Below are 19,218 nucleotides of genomic sequence, written 5' to 3'. Positions count from 1 at the left end.
AACCCCACGTGTCGCTCTTATGACACTAAATAAACGGCCCCTGGCCAAGCCTGAAATAAGCTAATGTCACTATGCTCTTGCATTTTGACAAATTTGTCATCCTCATATCATAAAATAAACTAAATTCGCACCTTCAGAGTAAGCAAAGGCTCATGCTTCTTTTTTCTAAGTTCATTACAAGCTCTTGCTTAGAACAATTATTCTTTTACATTTACTCGAACTACGCGCAAGGGTTTGATTTCGCTTTTTTAAAGTGAATACGTAGGCAATCCTTCACGGGATTCAACCCATTATATCTAAATGTAAATAGAAGGACATTTGCATTGCATTTGAAATTCGACAAGAATAATAAAAATAAAATCACGACGGTTTCATAACCATTTAACCTTTTTATTTCATTCGTTTTTTCTAATAATAATAGTACGCTACATAATAAAAAAAATAAAAATAGAATAGGCTAGGATTCTAAAAACCCCACCTTTATTACAATAATAATAATAATAATAATAATCAAATAATAAATAAAGACTCGGGCTATTCCTCCATCTTCCCCTTGCCCTTGTCATTCCTATCATATTTCTTGTCACGACCTCGAGCCGGACGCTCTTGCGCCACTTCAGACCTAATCACCAACGGTCTTTCTCGAGGCCTAGCTTTTCCATTCTTGCCAATCACCATCTCTGCGACAAGAGTAGTCTTCGGCTTCTTCGACGGATGAACAACTTGAAACCCGGCTTCTTCTTCTCCCTCTGTCAGATGTTTCTTCTTCTCTTTCTCTCCCTCGCGCATCTTGTAGTCAATGGGCTCGCGTTTCCTCAACTTCTCGCGCTCTTCCGGAGTTGCAGCCTTTCTCCATCTCAGATAAGAATCCGACACCCATAAAGCATTGGCGGAGAAATTCAAGAACCACATGTTTCTTTCGGCCCATTTCATAGCCCACTATTTTCGGCTCTCCGTAGTAAGCGCCATAGCAGTCTGCGGGACGGTATCAAGCCTAGGGATCGTCTGTTTCAGCCCAACTTGTCTCATCAGCCTCTCCGGGAAGATGCACACCATAAACTCCAATCCGGGAATGCGCACCGACCTAGTGGGATCCAAAGAAGACACTCCAGTGACGGATTTGAGGTGCCACCATGGCACGACCCACTTGATCAACGGGCCATCATCACTCTTCAGCTTGTTCTTCCAATAATCACAGACCCGGGCGAAGTCCACCATGTACAACCTCGTCCTCATCGCAATTGAACGGGCATGATAGGAAAGTGCATGAACTGGGGGCTCGATCAATCGGAGCCGTTCCATAAGCCAAACCTACCAAAAGCGGGTATTAGACATCAAAAACAAAAAACAAAACGAAACAAAAAAAAAAAAAAAAAAAAAGAAAAGAAAAAAAAAAGAAGAAGAAACAAAAAAAAGAGGTGTCTTTTACCTGCAGAATGACGGGACTCCCCAAGAACGGCAGATCACGGTTGGATTTCCTGTTATCCAAGCCCAAAATGATCTCTCCTAAGCATAAGCAAGCTGGGCTCCTGCGCAGCTCCATCTGCTCAACAAGGCCCAGAAGACGGGGATCACCTCTCAAGTCTTCGTCAACATGCCCTTGGAAGACATACATATGCAACAAGCAAAAGCCAAATGCCCTCCGCCTAGCAACATGAGAAACGGTGGGATCGGCCCTGTTGATGAATCGATCTATGAAGTTCAACATTCTCACACCTTTTGAGGTAACTAGACGGTCCACCTCAAGCCTAGTCAATCCGAGCAAATCCCTAAATTTGCTTTTGTACCCTTGAAAAGTAGAAGGAATAGCAGGCAAATGTTCGGGGTCCCATCCACCAATAGCAGCAATTTCTTCAGGAAAGGGGCAAATATCACCCCCAGGGAAGGCAAAAACATGATAGTTTGGGTCCCAGTAGTCAAGGCAAGCATCCAAGAACGGTTTCACAGCCTTGATGAGTTTCAAACTCAACAACGACCCAAAATTATAAGAACCCATATCATGCTTCTCCATATTTGAAAATTCATTGGTCCATTCCTTCAAGCGGATCTCCAAAGTATTCATGATGAAAATTTTGTCTTGAGAATTTTATGTAAATAGACGAAGAAGAGACGGAAGATTTGTGCGAATAAAAGCTCTATCGACGTTTCTATTTATACTAATTGCTGTTTCCAAAAATCCGTCAGAACAGACGGCTTGGGAACAGGCGCGACTGGCCCTTGCGCCTCTTCAAAGGGACGCGACTCATGCTGCGCCTCTTCCTCAGCTTCACTTCTGTGATTTTCCGCGTTGGATCTTTCCTAATTCCATGACGAATAATTTCCTATTCCTACGGGTTATTATTTTGGTAAATACGGGAATATTACCATGTTTCAAGTTCCCTAATTCCGCGGGCACGCATTTCGAGACGACATCGACATTTCGCCATTTTACCACATGTGCACATTTTCATTTGTTTAGGAAATAAATTTCATTTTCATTTTACATAAATTTCATTTTCGTTTTTAGGAAATAATTTTCATTTTAATTCGTTTATTTTAACGAAGCTCAACATGTATATATTAATTTCTTAATTTCACTTCTACATTTCTAACTTATAAATTTCTTTTTTTCTTTTTTTTTAGGGGGTAACCCTCCCTACCGTCCGGTCATTTCCGGCAAAATTTTTGCATTTTTGCATTCTCTCGAGTCTCTCATTTTGCGCTAATCAAGGCCATATGTATATACAAATGTATGTTTTGCATGTTTTCTATGTAATTTTCGGCAGCATGACGGCATAAAACCGTCATCTACCAAGCCTGTTCGAAACTAACCTGCAGGTACAAGCAACACAATCCAGCAGCAAAGACGCTCAGGCCATCGTATATACCAAATGAAGAAAATGTACAACAAACTGGGGGCTCGAGCCCCAAATAAAGTCCAAAAAGGGAAATGTTCAAAAATCAATGTACAAATGTGCAAAATACGACAAGAGCCAACAAACAAAAACTACTGCTGGGCGCCCTCCAACTCTGCAACTCTCGCCACAAGAACGGCGATCTCGGCGTCCCGAACCTCGAGCTCCCTCAACAAGCGAGCCGTCTCCTCCCGGGGCTGGGCCAACTCTCGCTCCGACTCGCGGCCACCCTGTAAACAATAAATTGGCTCGTGTCAATCGATTCAAGCAAAACTTGGAAAATCAAAATTCAAAAATGAAACAGGCCCAAGGTTCATACCTGATGACCTCGACCGCCAATAAGTGCCTCGACGGCAGTAGCTCGCAGCCGGTTGGCCACCCTCCACAACGCCACAAACCGAGACGGCGCAACCTGCATTTTCAAAAAGAAATTCTCAACAAATTGAACAAACTCAATCAAATGTGTTCTTACACAAAGGTTATACAAGTTAGAGGCTCACCCTCCGAATCAGATGCTGCCAGTCGTCCAGGCCAGCATCCCTCACATCTACGTCAAAGTCACGCAGCTCGGAGATCGTCGTCCTCCCGGTCACGTCAGTGAACTCGAGGGTCTCGGGGTACTCTGGGGGCTCGATGCCCGCCGCCTCGACCTCCTGCAAAGACAAATGGTTTCTCATCAGTCGATGATCTTTCATCATGATTCTCAAAAATCAAGTCAAAATAAAAGATACTCACCACTACTGGCCAGTATGCCAACCTCCCGTAAAGGAACGCCGAGTAGTCCTCGCCAAGGAGAAGAAGGTCGTCACCACTGGCAGCAGCCAAGTCCGCCTCCCTCTCAAACTCAGAAGGCTCCCTAAACATCGTCCTGGGAGGATCGACTGGAACCGTCAACACGTCCCGCGAGCACTGACGAGCCAAACGCTCGCCCAAGTACCACACAGGACCCATCGACGTCCTCAACAGCAGCCGGCTCGAGCTCCTAGGTCGAAGGACCTCAGCCACAAAAGGAGGCGCCCCAGCGTACTCCGCCCAAGGTCTGGGCACCCACTGTGACAAGATAAAACAAGAATCATTCCTATGATCAACTAAAAGCAAGAAGCAAGTGAATATAAATGAGATACTCACGCTGCTCAGCTGAAGAGCGTTCACGTCCCGCCGGTAGACGCTGTGAGAAGAACGCCTGCTCTTCGTCCGGCACATCACCCAATCCCTCACGACGGGATAGGCCCTCTCCAGCGGCTCCGTCCTCTTGGGCGCGAGGCTCGGGAAGTAGGAGTACACCCACGCCTGTAAAACAAAATGATCAATGACGATCTTTCGTGATTTGATAAGGAAAGGGATTTACTTTGATCTAAAGGTAGGTTCATACCTCCAGCAGTAGTCCAGGTCCGACAGCACCAAGAGAAGTCCCCTTCTCCATCAACTCTGGACGAACCATGGCCCTCATGAAGCGGATGAGGACCGCAAAACCAGCAGTGACCCAGTCCCAACGTCCTAGGGAACTCAGGTCAGAAAGGAAGGGGAGAAGCTTCGTCGATAGCCTCTCGCCCTTGTCTCCGAGGTAAATCGAAGACAGAAACCACCAAAGCCACAGACGAGCCCTCTGCTCACCAGACGGGGAGGAGGAGCCGTCTCCCTCCCGTCAATCGTCACCACCTTGGGGTCTTCCCCGCAAAGTAGTCTCGAACGTAAGAATCGGGTATCAAACCCGATCAGAACAGCCTTCGGCGACAAGTTCCAGCCGATCAATCTCCTCGCCTCAGCTGAGTCCGCCCTCATGGCAGTCTCCGGCCACACCACCTCCTCGGTCCCACACGGCAGACTAGAAATCATGCTGTAATCCTCCAAAGTGACTCCCACCTCACCAAAAGGCATGTGAAATGTGGAAGTCGTATCCCAGAATCGGTCCAAGAAAGCGCGGACCAGGCTAAGGTTAGCCCGCAACTTCCTCTTCGCGATATCCCTCCAAACCTGAACCAAAGGACCAAACGCTCCACGCTCGATCATGGCCCTCTCCTCCGCCGACAACTGCTCGTAGTGCTCCATCGCTGTCGTGTAGCCCGAGAATGACCTGATGTTCCCGGCCTCCTATTATGATTTAAAACAAAGCTATCTTTAGTTTTGAATGAAGTTTGAATGAAATTCGAATAAAAGAATGAAAGAGGATGGATAATGAGTAGTGAATTCCTATTTACCAAACTCTTCACCGTCCTGTAGGACAGGTGACCCTCTGCAGCCCACACCAGGTGCCTGCTCTCCCAAGTCTCAGCCCACATGGGAGCCCTTCTCAGCTGACGACCTCCTCGTCCGACGTTGGCCCGTCTCGGGGCCTCCTCCTCCTCAACGGCCTCCTCCTCGTGAGCCTCGTCTCCGGCAGCCATCACCACAGCGGTGAAGGCCTGCTCTAAAGCCTCCTCGACAGTGGCAGCGTCAATCTCCATGAAAGTCCTCCCAGAAGTAGAAGCCTCATCACCTGCAACGTTAAAGCAAATTTAGGCCGCGTCACAGGACGACGAGCCTTGGTTAAGGGATTTTCGAGCCTTCGGAAGCCCTGAAACCGCTCTTTTCTCGCCATCCTTGGCCATATTTCCACCAACCCGATCACTCGTGTGGTAATTAGGGTCAAGTCAAGTCTAGTTTGAAGCCTAGTTCCGGGTTCGAGTCGAAATTTCGGCAGCATTTCGCTATAATGACGATTATGCCCCAGAAAAGTGCCCTGAAAAAGCCGTCACAAACCAAAATTCCGAAATGGTAGAAAGTTTACCCATCATTCAAGGATCCCAAATATCAAGTTTCATCGCAAATGGGCAATCCTAAGGCTATTTTCGAAGCAATTTAGGGTTCAGCTGTAAAACCGTCTCAAAATTCACTCAAAGGCTCAAAATTTGACGAAAATTCGAAACAAATACATGGTTATGTTCCTAATATTACCTACTATCCGTTTCTAATGTCAATTTGACAAGGCAAATGCGTTTGGGGGAAAAGCCCTAAATTTTCGATCAAATGGGTCATAAACCCTAGATTTTTCGGCTCAAAATTGGACAAATGTAGACGATTAATGCAAGATTGAGACACATACCTCGATTAGTCATGATTAATGCAAGCTTTTGGATCAAACCTTGGCGGAAATGGTGAAGATTTGAGAGAGAAATGAGTGATTTATGTTTCGAGCAAATGAATACAAAACCTTCTGATTTTCGCGTTTTTACGCAGGAAAACCAAATTGGGGAATAGACGCAGCAGGCGCTGCGCCTCTTCCAAGACACGCAGCTCTTGCTGCGCCTTTTCCTTTTGTTCCCTCCATACGGATTTTCAAAAATTCGTTATGAGTTCGTTATTTGTGGGCCCATCTTTGGTGCGCCTCTTCCCCGATGCTATTTTATTCTTTTGGTCCGTTTGGCGATTTTCTTTCGTTCCGGCTCGCATTTCCAAACCCGCAGCAGACTGTCGCACGTCTTTTATTCCTTCCAGGACCTTTTGCTTGTCGCAACGAGCATTTGTTCCTTCACAAACTTCGACACACCTTCATTATGTCTCTAGCGAGAGTAAGCGGATATACTTTCCCTCTCATGACAAGAAGAATAACTCCCAATCGTGTCTCTAGCGAGAGTAAGCGGACGTACTGTCTCTCTCAAGATACGAGGATTGACATCTACCTAGGCAGATTTCCCCTCAGCAGTTCCCGCCTGTGTCCTGCTACTCGCAATTATTTTCCAAAGACTACCCAAAGCAGTTTTCCTTTCAGCAGTTCCCGCCTGTGTCCTGCTACTCTCAATATTTCTTGTTTCCCCGCGGGGTGTGACAAAGGTGTCGTTCTCCAGAACTTCCCAAACCAAAGCCTTCTTTCTTAGGTTCGTAGACCCGAAATTAGGACTTTTTTTAACCATAGGATCCCAATCCTTTTAGGTTCATAAGCCTTCAAGTTCCCAAACCAATAGAGTTCCTATACCCAAGCTTCAGTTTACCCTTAAGTTGAACTTACTTTATGCCTCCTTCCCGTCAATGCTTTCCTTTAGGGTCCCACACCCTAGCACCAATCCTTATATATCTTTTAGGTCCTACCCTGAGCTCCTACGCTTACCCTTAGCTCCTACGCACCTCCGGAAGCATCTCGAGAAGAAGTCTCAGGTATGGTCTCTTCTTATGGCTGGCGAGCCTCCTTACGTAGTCTAATGGACTTTAAACGACCCTCCCCGATAGTCGACAGACTCTAAAATGTTCCCGACGACAGGTCCTTGGTTCAGACCCCTTGAACCGCCTCGCGTCGCCATAGTCGTCAGGTTGTAATCTTCGATTGACCTGATGGCTATACTTTGACTTTCGCCTTGTCCAAGCCTCAGTCAAAGTGGGGGCTCTGTAGATACCTCATTTCTGCACCTCCCGCAAACCACCCGGTGATGATTGGGCCGCATGTTTGATACGCGGAACGATTTGTGACAGTTCGTAAGATTATCGTCAAGTGATTGCTCAAATAATGATGTCTACCTCTTAGTTGTCATCTACGTCCCGATACGGTCGTTTTGACAGTAATTAGAGTACATTTGGAGTCCGGGCCTAAAACCGTCTCCATTTTCTGATAACCGTTAAATCCCGAGTCAGAATGTTCTGGAATGTTCCGGATATTTCTATTCCATATTCCATAAAATTTTATCTTTTAGTAAGCAAATTCCCGTAATATTCACATAATATATTAAGGAAAATCGAATTATTTCCGTCCTACCATAACTCAAACACGGAAATCTTTCTTCTGCAGGAGGAAACCACTTGGGAATAGACGCGGCGGATCTTTGCGCCTCTTTCCAAGAGACGCGATGGTGTTGCGCCTCTTCCCAGGCCCTTTTCTGCATGTTTCTCGTATCTTTTTCATATCTTTCCGAGATTCACTTCCAAAGAGTCTCCGAAACCCTAATTCCTTCACGTGATTAGTATAAATAGGAGCCTTCGCTCCTCATATTTCTCACGCGAGTGTCCGCCCTTCTCTTCTCCCTTTGCATTCTAGACTTTGTTCTTACTTTTTGGCGCCTACGTGCTTGAACATTCGACCACGTAAGCTCGGATCTTTCTGAGTACCAGCCTTCCCGTTGCATGACCTACCAATTTGACCAACTACACAATAATCAACTTAATTAATTAATCGTTTTCCTCTTACGAGGGCACTTTCTTTGCATTCGCGTCGAGCATCACTAATCGATATCTTAGTCCTTCTCGTTTCGTCAACATGTAAGTCTGAGGGTGTAAATCTCTCTTTTATTTATTGTATTTTAATTATTGTACCAATCAATTGTAAGGTTTACGTCGAAAATACCCATTAAAACCGATTTCTAAAACCGTCTTTAAAAATCTCTTTTTACGGATTTCCAGTAGATAACCGTCGAGAAAGGACGCAGCAACTGCTGCGCCTCTTCGAAGGAGCGCAGTTCCTGCTGCGCCTCTTCGTGAGGGGCGCCGCAGCTTCTGCTTCCTTTCTTCTTCGTTAAATCCTCTTTTATTCGTTCCAAATCCCTTTTGTTTGTTTCATTTGTTTGTTAATTCTCCGTCATCACAGCATATATGATTCACATGTATATTATTAATCATCATCATTAATATGTTTTAATTATTCAAATCCGACTTAAATCCCTAATAATCCAATATTTTCGGGTTTTCGTCATTAAATTCAATTCCGGGTTGTAGAGATTCAATTTGTTCATATTGAGTTTCTGGAATTCGTCTTTGATATAGTTTTCATCTGTTATTCGTCATGTTCATTGCATATTCATCATTAATCCATCATATCTAACCTAATTAATTGAATTAATTTGTTCATTCATTAATATTTTCACTTCTGTCATTATTCCATCGTGTAATAATTCGTTTGCATCCGCCTCGTTCATATTTTACTGTTTTCATGACCCATTCATATGTTAAATAACATGCTAATCACTTTCATCCGAGTAAATAATTTAATCGATCCTTAAATTCACCAATTGACATTAACGGCTCGCAATTACGGCTTCACAGCCAGAACTGAGCCAAGGAACAGACGCAGCGTCTGCTGCGCCTATTCCAAAGGACGCAGCTCTGCTGCGTCTGTTCCTGGCTGAGTTCTGTCCCTGAACTCCGTTTCTGCCTTGACGTAGTTTAATTAGCTACATATTAATTAACTATTATCCGTAATATCACGCTAATTCCTGTTCGTTTATCTAATTCTTATTCTTTTATTCTTTTTATCAAATTATCCGTTTTAAAGGTATTTTCGACATAAATCGCCTAATCCGTTGTAATTATTGTAATTTTCATTATTGTAATTTATAATTATTGTATTCCTTTTATTCTTTTTATGCTTTCATATGTAATTGAGCATTAAATCCAACTTCGACCCAATTGTATGCTAACTAATTGTTCACCGACTTAGCCTAATTTTCACATGTTAGGATTAAAACTTGGATGTTGCATTGCATGCATATAGCCGACAATATATCGAGTATAAATGATGTCCCTAATCATTAGTAGAGGCCGCTATCGAGGCGGGCGGGTTTAGGTGTTCGATCAAAAGAGCTTCCTAATACGTACCCTCACCCCTTACTCCAGATCTCCGTGAGCACCCGTGTTCATTGGCATCCACGAGAGTCATTCTAGACATAGAATGCTAAGGGTCACGATTGCTTAGTGTTCATGTCTCTACTTTTTGTCTTGACATGACATGAGGTATTCGAACGGTTCCAATTTCCCATAAATATTGGTGGCGACTCCATACAAAATGCAAACGCTTGTTTCTTTTTTCCTACCCAAGCGCCCCCGTGGGCGGCCCGCTGTCCACAAGCATATAGGACACAAAAATGATTTTTGAAGTATAAGGAGAACTACCTCATAGGATGACTAATAGTTTTAGATTTTGTAATTGTACTTGGTGATTGACATTCCTTTAAGAGAGTTCATAAACTCAATGACACTTTGTAAATGATCATACACAAGCCTTAAGCGTGTGGACATATAATGAATCCCATCATTATAGTTGTCTATTAGATCACTTTTAGTGAATAATCATATGTTTCTAAGAGCAAGCATTTGAATACGAATTTTAGAACAAGGATAAAATGATAAAACGGGTGACTTGGGTTGTAAACCAAGCCACCATTATCCAAAATACAACCCATTATCCAAAATACCTTTCCATGTCGAACACGGAAACTTAAAAGGTTCTAAAATCCAAAACATAATTAAAATAAGACAATAAAAACCAAAGCTCCATGAAAGCTATTCCTAGCTTCTTGATGGTATCTCAAGCTTGCTTTTCTTTTCCTTTGTCTTTGCTTGGTGGAGGCCCTATTTACAATAAAAAGGGAGATACATTATCACAACTTTGTATCACAATACCATAGTTGAAATAGAAACATAAAAGAAAGGATAGTCATTTACCTACTGGAGTAATCTTTCCAGCCTTAATATCACCAAGGTATTTGGAACAATTTCTTTTCCAATGTCCAACACCATTACAATAATGGCATTTATCAAGAGGACCCTTCTTGAGTTTTGAAGTGCTTGCTTCATAAGTCTTAGCTTTGGTGAAAGTGGGAGCTTGCTTCTTACCCTTCCTCCCATTCTTCTTGAACTTCCCCTTGCTCTTAGTGCTTATGTTAAGCACATCCTTTGGTGGGTTCACATTTAACCCCATGTCCCTTTCGGCTTGCACAAGTAACTTGTGCAATTCTTCAAGAGACACATCCTTGTCTTGCATGTTAAAATTCACCCGGAATTGAACATACGCCTTGACTTTGGATAAGGAGTGTAGAATCCTATCTACAATGAGTTCTTTGGGGATTTCAACCTTTTGAATCTTCAAGGTCTCAACAAGCTCCATAAGTTTGAGCACATGAGGGCTAACCTTTTGGCCCTCTTTGAAGTCGAGATCAAAGAATGCCGCGGCCGCCTCATATTGGACGATCCGCGGGATTTGTGAAAACATTGTCACAAGTTTGGAGTAAATCTCATTAGCGGTGCCCATTTTAAAGGCTCTCCTTTGGAGATCCGCTTCCATCGCAAAGATCAACACATTTTTCATTGCGGCGGACTCCTTATGGTAAGCCTCATATGCTTCCCTAGTGGCGGCGGTCGACCTAGTAGTAGGTTCGGGTGGAGAGGCCTCGGTTAGGTAACGAAGCTTGTCGTCACCTTGGGCGGATAATTTGAGTTGGGCATCCCAACCGGAGAAATTTGACCCATTCTTTTCAAGTTTACATCGATCCATGAAGGATCGGAGCCATGATGAATTAGCGAGAGGCGTGGCGTTAGGGGTTGGTGTAGCCATTTGTTATGAGAAAAAGAAGTGGTCTACAAAACAAAATAGAAGGAGTAAAACAAATGTCGTTTTAATAATACTCGTAAAAATAATTTAAACAAGTTTTATGCATTTTTCTAGTGACCTCTACCCAACTAGATAAATGATTCCAAGACCCAAATTCATATTAACTTGGGCACGGTGTGGCCGATAAAACCCTTATCAATATAACTCGGTGGATTAACGCTTTAATCGATTCTACTTTTAGAACTCTTGGTCCATAATATTACATTAACATTTATCTTTAGCCCAAAACATATTCAACAAGGGCACGGTGTGGCCGATAAAACCCTTATCGAAAAACTTTTGTTGAGTTCAATCCAAATTTCGAATAAATGTGTCCATGATCCAAACCCACATTAACTTGGGCACGGTGTGGCCGATAAAACCCTCATCAACATGAATTCGGTGGATAGACATTTATCACCCACTTCCCCTACGTAACAAGGTTTGTACCCCGGTGTGGCCGAGTGCACTCCCTCACGAAATAGGTTTTCATGGTTTCTACTCTTTGGTAAGGCTATGTCTCAATTGATTGTTTTAGCGAGAGGTCTTGTCAATTTATGATCTATCACGTTTTAAGTGAACTAAAGCGGTGAACTACGATAATTATAATTGACATGGTCGATAAACTCGATGAAAGACAATGCATGTTTTAGTTATGGCGATTTAGCGATGCATGCGACATATAAATAAAATGCAAAGCATAAAAATAAATCCTAGTATGGCCTTCCTAAAATAGAAAAACTATTTAACTATTACATATTCGGAAACCAACTCCATTGGTCCCTTGAACTTCGGTTGTGGCACGCATCTCGAGGTAACACCGTCTTTATGTATCGCCATCTTGAAGAAATCCGTCTTTGGGAACTCCGAAATAAATAAAATTACATAACAAATTACATAATTTCCTATTATACATTTGTAACTAAAATAAAATAAATCTATTAAATTACAAAACGGTGATACGAGATCACAATAAATTACAACCGAATCGATATTCCCATACATTTCGGGTAATACCAATTAAAAACTAAGGCCATACTAAGTAAAATTACATAATTCAAAATTACATAAAATAAAATTTATGACAATCATAAAGAAAATTCAGCATTATAATATGTATGAACATGCCCAATTTTATGCTAAATCGCCTTTAAGTAGCCAATATCGTATATTACTCGGTTTTTACGGATTTGCGTGATTCAACATTTTACAATCACAAAAATTACATAAATTCATATTTATGCATAAGTTAATTACCCTAACCTCTTAGGACTCAAAATTTAGTCTTCACTAATTATTTGACCATAATTAACTCATATTTCTAATATTTGTTCATTAATGGACCTAAAATTACAATAAAAAGCTATAAACTTCAAATAAATCACAAAATTTCAAATAAATTCAAAATTTGAAATTTAAACTCATGAACATTCTGGAAAAATACCATGACACTCATAATGTTCAAAAACTTAGGTTAAAAATTTCGAAATTTATCCGGAAAAACAATGTTGCGGTTTATCGGTTTTTAACAAAATAATCATAAAAACATGAGAAAAATTATATTCATAAAATTTTCAATTTTAGATCTGAAAAAGATAATAAAATGCAACATGTGACGTTTTTCCTTAGCCATGGAGTATGTTTTATTAATATTTCACTAATTAAGTCACTATTCATGCTATTTTTCTTCAAAAATCCATAAATCATGCAAAAAGACTTCAATATAGCCTATTATTTTACACACATCTTGTAAAATTGCATGTGACTACATACTAAATTTCTATGACCAGATTCAAAATTTATCTTATATTAACCTATTTTTCATCTAAATCCGATTTTAATAATGAAAAATCCATTTTTCGAGCATAAGAAGTCCAAAAATTATGAAAATTTACAGGTCATTTCAAAATAATATATGTGACAACATATCCAAAAATCACCGGAAAATTCGAAGCTTAGATAATTTTAGTCCGAAAATGACATTTTATTCATAAAATCATATTTTTAATGTCATTATTATGTAATATGAACAATAAAAATCCATAAATTAACCAAAATATCCTAAAAACATTTTAGGACCAGAAATTTTAACATGCATAATGATTTTCGTGATATATCATAATAACACAAATTAAACAAGTTTTGTATGTTAATCATATAACTCGGAAAAACTTTTAACCGATTTGCATGCAAACAACCAAGGCTCATGATACCGATTGAAGGAAAAGTAGATCTATATACTCAACATATTTATATATGTTTTATGTTAATTTGTCATAAAATTAAATGGTGATCTTATGCATGCAAACTATAATCAATATAAAGAAGAAATCTTTATCTTACATTGGAATTTTGGTTTATTTGGGCACAAGAGAGATCTCCTTCTCTCTTGTTCTTGTGCTTTCCTCAATGGAAGAACTAGGATTCAAGTATAGGATCCCTCCCAAAATATAATACCCAAGGCACACTCTTAATAAAATTAATATTATGTATACTAGAACAATATTAATTTAGTGAAAAATTGACCCAAAAATATTTGGGTTTTATCTCCTAAAACCGGTTAGGAGAAAGAGGAGGAAGAAGAAAATATTTTATCTCTCTAAAATATTATTATGATGAATGAATGAATACTTCAATACACTAACTATCTTATGTATTGTATATGATAAAAATATAAGGCAAAAACCCTTTGTTTTTCCCTTTGAAAAACCGGGTAAGAGGAAGGGAGGGGAGCCAATGCATGCTTGAGTTTGTCTTCACAATGACAACTAGGTGTGCATGGCTAGATAATTAGGGTAATCATTATGCTTACCACTCATATAATAAACATAATATTATCCTAAATCCTCCCTTAATTTCGGTATACATGTGTAAAATGGAATCCATTTTATTTTTGTCAATATGTCACATGTCACATGTCACATAAAATTGTTATGTATTTTTATTATATTAAAAATCAACGTATTAATAAAAATACGTCATAAACAAAAACCGACTTAGTAATTCACAATTACTTGTACCAAAATATTTTACCAATTATAAATCACAATAATTCGTATTTATAATAATTCATTCAGAGGCATCAACTTTAAACGGCAAATTCACCCAACGTTACACTTACAATAGGGCCGCGATGAGAAAAAGGTGTCGCAGGCGAAAGTGGTGTTGGAGCCGCAAAGGAAGATGGTGAAGCCAAGAAGCGCTGAATAAGTGTGGACGGGGAAATAGATGGTAGTTATTTGTATTGAACAACGTAGAATCTTATGATCATGCCATATATGAATCAAAATAGTTACATGTGACAATGTGTATAAAATGTTACTATCTTAGTAAGTATATGTAACCATTTTAGACAGTATATGAATAAAAAGGGTTTGGAATTAGAGTTTATGCAGAACATTTTAGTTAGAAAATATAACCATTTTAGTCGAAGATGTGACCCTTTTTACATTACATTTGATTTTTTTTTAAAAAGAATCTTAGAATGATAATATATCTAAATCAAAATGGTGACATAGGATATTTGAATGAAATTTTACCATCTTAATTGGAAAATATAACCATTTTACACTATACTTTATTTAATCTGAATGAATCTTATCATCATAACATATATGAATAAAAATCGTGACATATTAGACAAAAAATATTTGTCTAATATGTGACCACTTCAGTTCTAAAACGCTACAAAAGTTGTTCATTAATTTCGGATAGTGTGAGCAATTGGGGGTGACTAGAGAGAAATAAGAAAATTGGGAGTAGACTTGTATTGTACTTTTGTATAGGCTTGTAGTGTAAAGTGAATTTACCGAAATTAAAAATGGAAAAATGAACAAAAAAAAATCTAAGAAACCAAGCTACAAATGTTAACAATCATGGGGTTTGTTAAATTTTTTGATAAAAAATAAACAAAACACAACAACACAACAAACTCTTCATCGCACCAACAAAAACTTAAACTCCAAACATTGAATCTAAAAATAAAACAATTGGTGGTTTCCTCCTTGTTGCTTTTTTCTTTCTTATGTTTATAATAAAAGTGATATTGTTGTGATTTTTTTATTAATTGTAATTTGTAAGGATGAAGATGAACACGGGGTTTGGTTTATGATCTGGGATTCGAAAAAATGGGATTATATTACTCTTCAAATTGTAGCGTTTTCATGACGAAAAATGAAATATTGCCTATTGAGTATAGTAATTGTTTGGTTAAAAGACTACATAAATACCATAAAAATGAAGAACTTTAGAGTGTTTGTGAAGGAAATTAAAGAAAAATATATTTGATGAACATCAATGATGAAGACGATTTGCGTTTTTTTGGAGGGAAAGTTATGTTTGATGGAGGAGAAGTCGTGGAGCAGTGTGTGTGATGACATGTGGAAAGTGTGATAAGATGTGTTATTATCATTTTCTATGCAATGTCAAATCTTCAGTAATAAAATATTATATAGAGGTACCTACTGTGATGACCCGACCTGTCACCGTCGTAACACAATCCCAATACGATGGAATGCTCCCTTTGGGCCTATTATTTGTCTTCACTTAAGCCCCAAAGGAGAAGGTCTTGTTACTAAGTGGTGTGTAAAATCTATTATAAGCTTCTCAAAATCTCCTTATCAAACTTTCCATGTGAGATAACTTTCCTCATATTTCATAGGGTGTTACACCTACTACTACCCTACCACTTACAAGTTGGCAGACTCACATGATTATCACCCGGCCCATTTCATACAAATATGGTATGTATTCAACCCGTCGCAAGTTTGCGACGGATATCGCCGTCACAAATGAGAATTTGTGTTTTTAAGGGTGCGCGAGTTAAACTTTTACTAAATTAAAACACAAATATTTGTATTATAGGACTAAAGTAGGGTGATATTTTGCATGTTTTAATCGTAAGACCAATACGTACGCTTGTATTAAGAGACCGATATTTCGAAGATGCATTTGTTTAAATTTTATTGTCATTTTCTCTTTTGGGAGAATAATGCAGTCGATCTTGAGATGTTTGTAGTTAATTATCTAATTTATATATAGTCATCATTATTAAATGATCAAATTCTTTCTTAATAAATTTAGGTGTCGTTTGACTTGATTATGTAAAATAGCTTTTTCTTTTTAAAATGAGTTTATTCACAAGTTACTTTTTGGAAAAATATCTGTTGTTTGGCCAAACTTTTGTAAAAACGTTTTTTTTTTTAATAAATATATATGTTTGGTCTAACTACTCTTTTGGGCTGTTTAATCACTAGAGTGAAAATTAGTAGAAGTAAAAATTTTCTACTTCTCCTTTTAGGGGTTAGTTATCAATTTGTGCCTTTTTAAAAACACTTTTAATCCTCCCTAATTTATAGTGTGTGGCCTAGTTTCTACTTTTTCAATTGAAAAAATACTTTAAAAGCTAGGTCAAACAACACCTTAGGAAGGATTTATAGTTTCGGGATACATTTCAAAGAGGAAGGGAATAATAAAAAAAATGATTGAGAAAATATTACTCTATTTTGAAAAAGGGACATGTTAATCATAAGAGATGCGAAGAAATCATAGGCACACATGCATAAGTGATTTGTCACTTGTAAATAGGAAAATCTAGGCAACCCAAATAACAAACACAAATATAGCATTTTACTGTCATTTCTACTTTTAAGTCTAAACAACAACAATACATATAATTGTACAGAAAATGACACATTTTACTGTGACGGAGACCAAGAAATTAAGCATGTTTCAAACTTTAGGTACATTTATATAAAGTATCTTGTTGTTTAGTGATGTTGGACTGTTGGTCATTAAAATTATTGATTTCATAAATTGTAAATAAATAATTTTACAAAATATGTTTAAAGTTTAATAAACAAACTTTTAGAAGTAGTTATAGTGGTAATTTGAATATTTTGCATGCAGGAGAATTGTCAAAAAACTATGAATTTTAAGCTGGATGAACTAATGTATTGAGATAAAATGTAAAAGAGTCTCTCATTGAACCATTGAAAGACAACTTTTCCATACTCTTTGGTTGATTATGGCACAAAAATATTTCTTTAATTTCATAATAAGAGTACCCATTTTATCTTTAATTTAATCGTAACTCGTATTTTTTTATTACCCGCAATACCATTTTTTCCTTAAAGTTACAAAATGATCGTACAATAAATCGTGAGACCGTGAGTAGACAGTGTGACACCCTTAAAATTTAGCGTTATCTAATTACTTAAAGGCGTAAATTCTACGGAAAAACTGGTAGGATATGTTTGTAAATGGTTCAACTAGATAAAACCTGCAATTTCAAAAAAAATTTTCTAACTAAACCATTCACAACCAATCCAACTCAAGAAGTCCAACATTCCCGAGCGGGTGCCAAGACCTGCAAAAGCGATGAACTACTTTACATGCCATAGCTAAATAAGAAAGTAGAATGATACAAACCCAAAATAGAAAAAGGGAGACATATGTCCCTTCAAATAATATACAAACCAAAAGATAAAAGGGTTACTATAAGAATAGTCAAAAACTAGGTCCAAGGTTCCTTGCTCACTAGCTCATCTGTGACCCCCAACAAAGCATCAACAACCTGTCAATCGCATTTTATACAAACACGAAAGCCACAATTCAGTGGGGAGTAACTTCGAGTCCTCCCAGCCACGAATCGTCAAAATTAATGTAACATGTAATGTAACATGTAAACAATTTGATAAACCATTTACTTATCATGTATTCTAACAAATGACCCCTAAACTGACCAAACTAAACTATCATGTGAATCATATAACAAATAGTAATCCAAACTTTATCAATCAGAACCGCTTACATCTCACCTATTACGATTCATAAAATCACCATACAAGAAAGGGCAATATATCAAAGACAGGCATAAGTTCTTAGCACGGTCAATAGTCACTTTGTAACTCGAGTCTATACCACGAGGTAGGGAAGGTAATCGAACCGGTATCTTGGCTCAGCGGTTAATATTAATAAAACATGGCCAAGAGACAACACAACCCTAGCCTAAAATCAAGGAGACCTAGACATGCGGATACACACCACCGCACCCAAGACCCACAACTTTTTTTTAAAACAAAGTGAAGTGAGTACCCTAAGGAGTCCACCAAAGGGTTGGCTAGTACTTAAGCTGACCCCTTACTATCAAAATAAGTAACTGAGGTCATGCCCCAACTTGGATAAACATCCACTAGTCAGGAACACAAAGGCTATCAAGCAGTGAACATATACTCGTCAAAGACTATAAAGACCTATCTATGATGAAGGCCGAAGTACTCACCTAGGACCTAGTCCCAGCTAGTCCCAGCTTGAATACTTTAGCCCACACCACACAAGACTCACCACACAAGTCAAGTAAGACACCCACTTAACCATAAGAGGGCAAACAGTCCTACTTACCAATATAAATTCTAACATTCTATCATGTGAAAGGCTATATAATTGTCTATTCAGCATACAAATCCAACAGTGTCCTCAATAAGAATTCAATACTAACTTCCAATTCTAGCAATTTTAACAATATTAAAGGCTTTAGGGGAATCTAGGGCCATTACTACAAAATAAGAAGCTATTTAAATTCAACTAACTAAATAAGAAGCTATTTAAATTCAACTAACTACACATGTGAAATAGAGATATAGTAAATGGCCTAAAACAAGAAAAAGGCCGATTATCTAATTCATTCAACCGAATTTTTACCCGCAACCCCACCTACGCGGCGTGCGGGTCAAATTATGGTGACCAATCACTCAATTAACTGACATCGCATCAGTCAAAGGGACTAAGGCTCAGTTTTCGGCACAATCAACAAAACATTACAATTTATCGCTATAAAATTCATTTTGAGCCTATTAATTACAAATTCATTTTGTAAACTATCCTAACATGTGATAACTATTAATATAAGCATAGTTTTACCATTAACATAATTTTTATTACTTATATGATTCAATTCCTAAAGTGTACTCATACTAACTATGTCATTAATAACCCTTA

The sequence above is a fragment of the Silene latifolia genome, chromosome 6, assembly GCF_048544455.1.
Source record: "Silene latifolia isolate original U9 population chromosome 6, ASM4854445v1, whole genome shotgun sequence".
NCBI lineage: Eukaryota > Viridiplantae > Streptophyta > Magnoliopsida > Caryophyllales > Caryophyllaceae > Silene > Silene latifolia.
The sequence above is the reverse complement of the archived record's forward strand: the minus strand, read 5'-3'. Positions refer to the sequence as shown.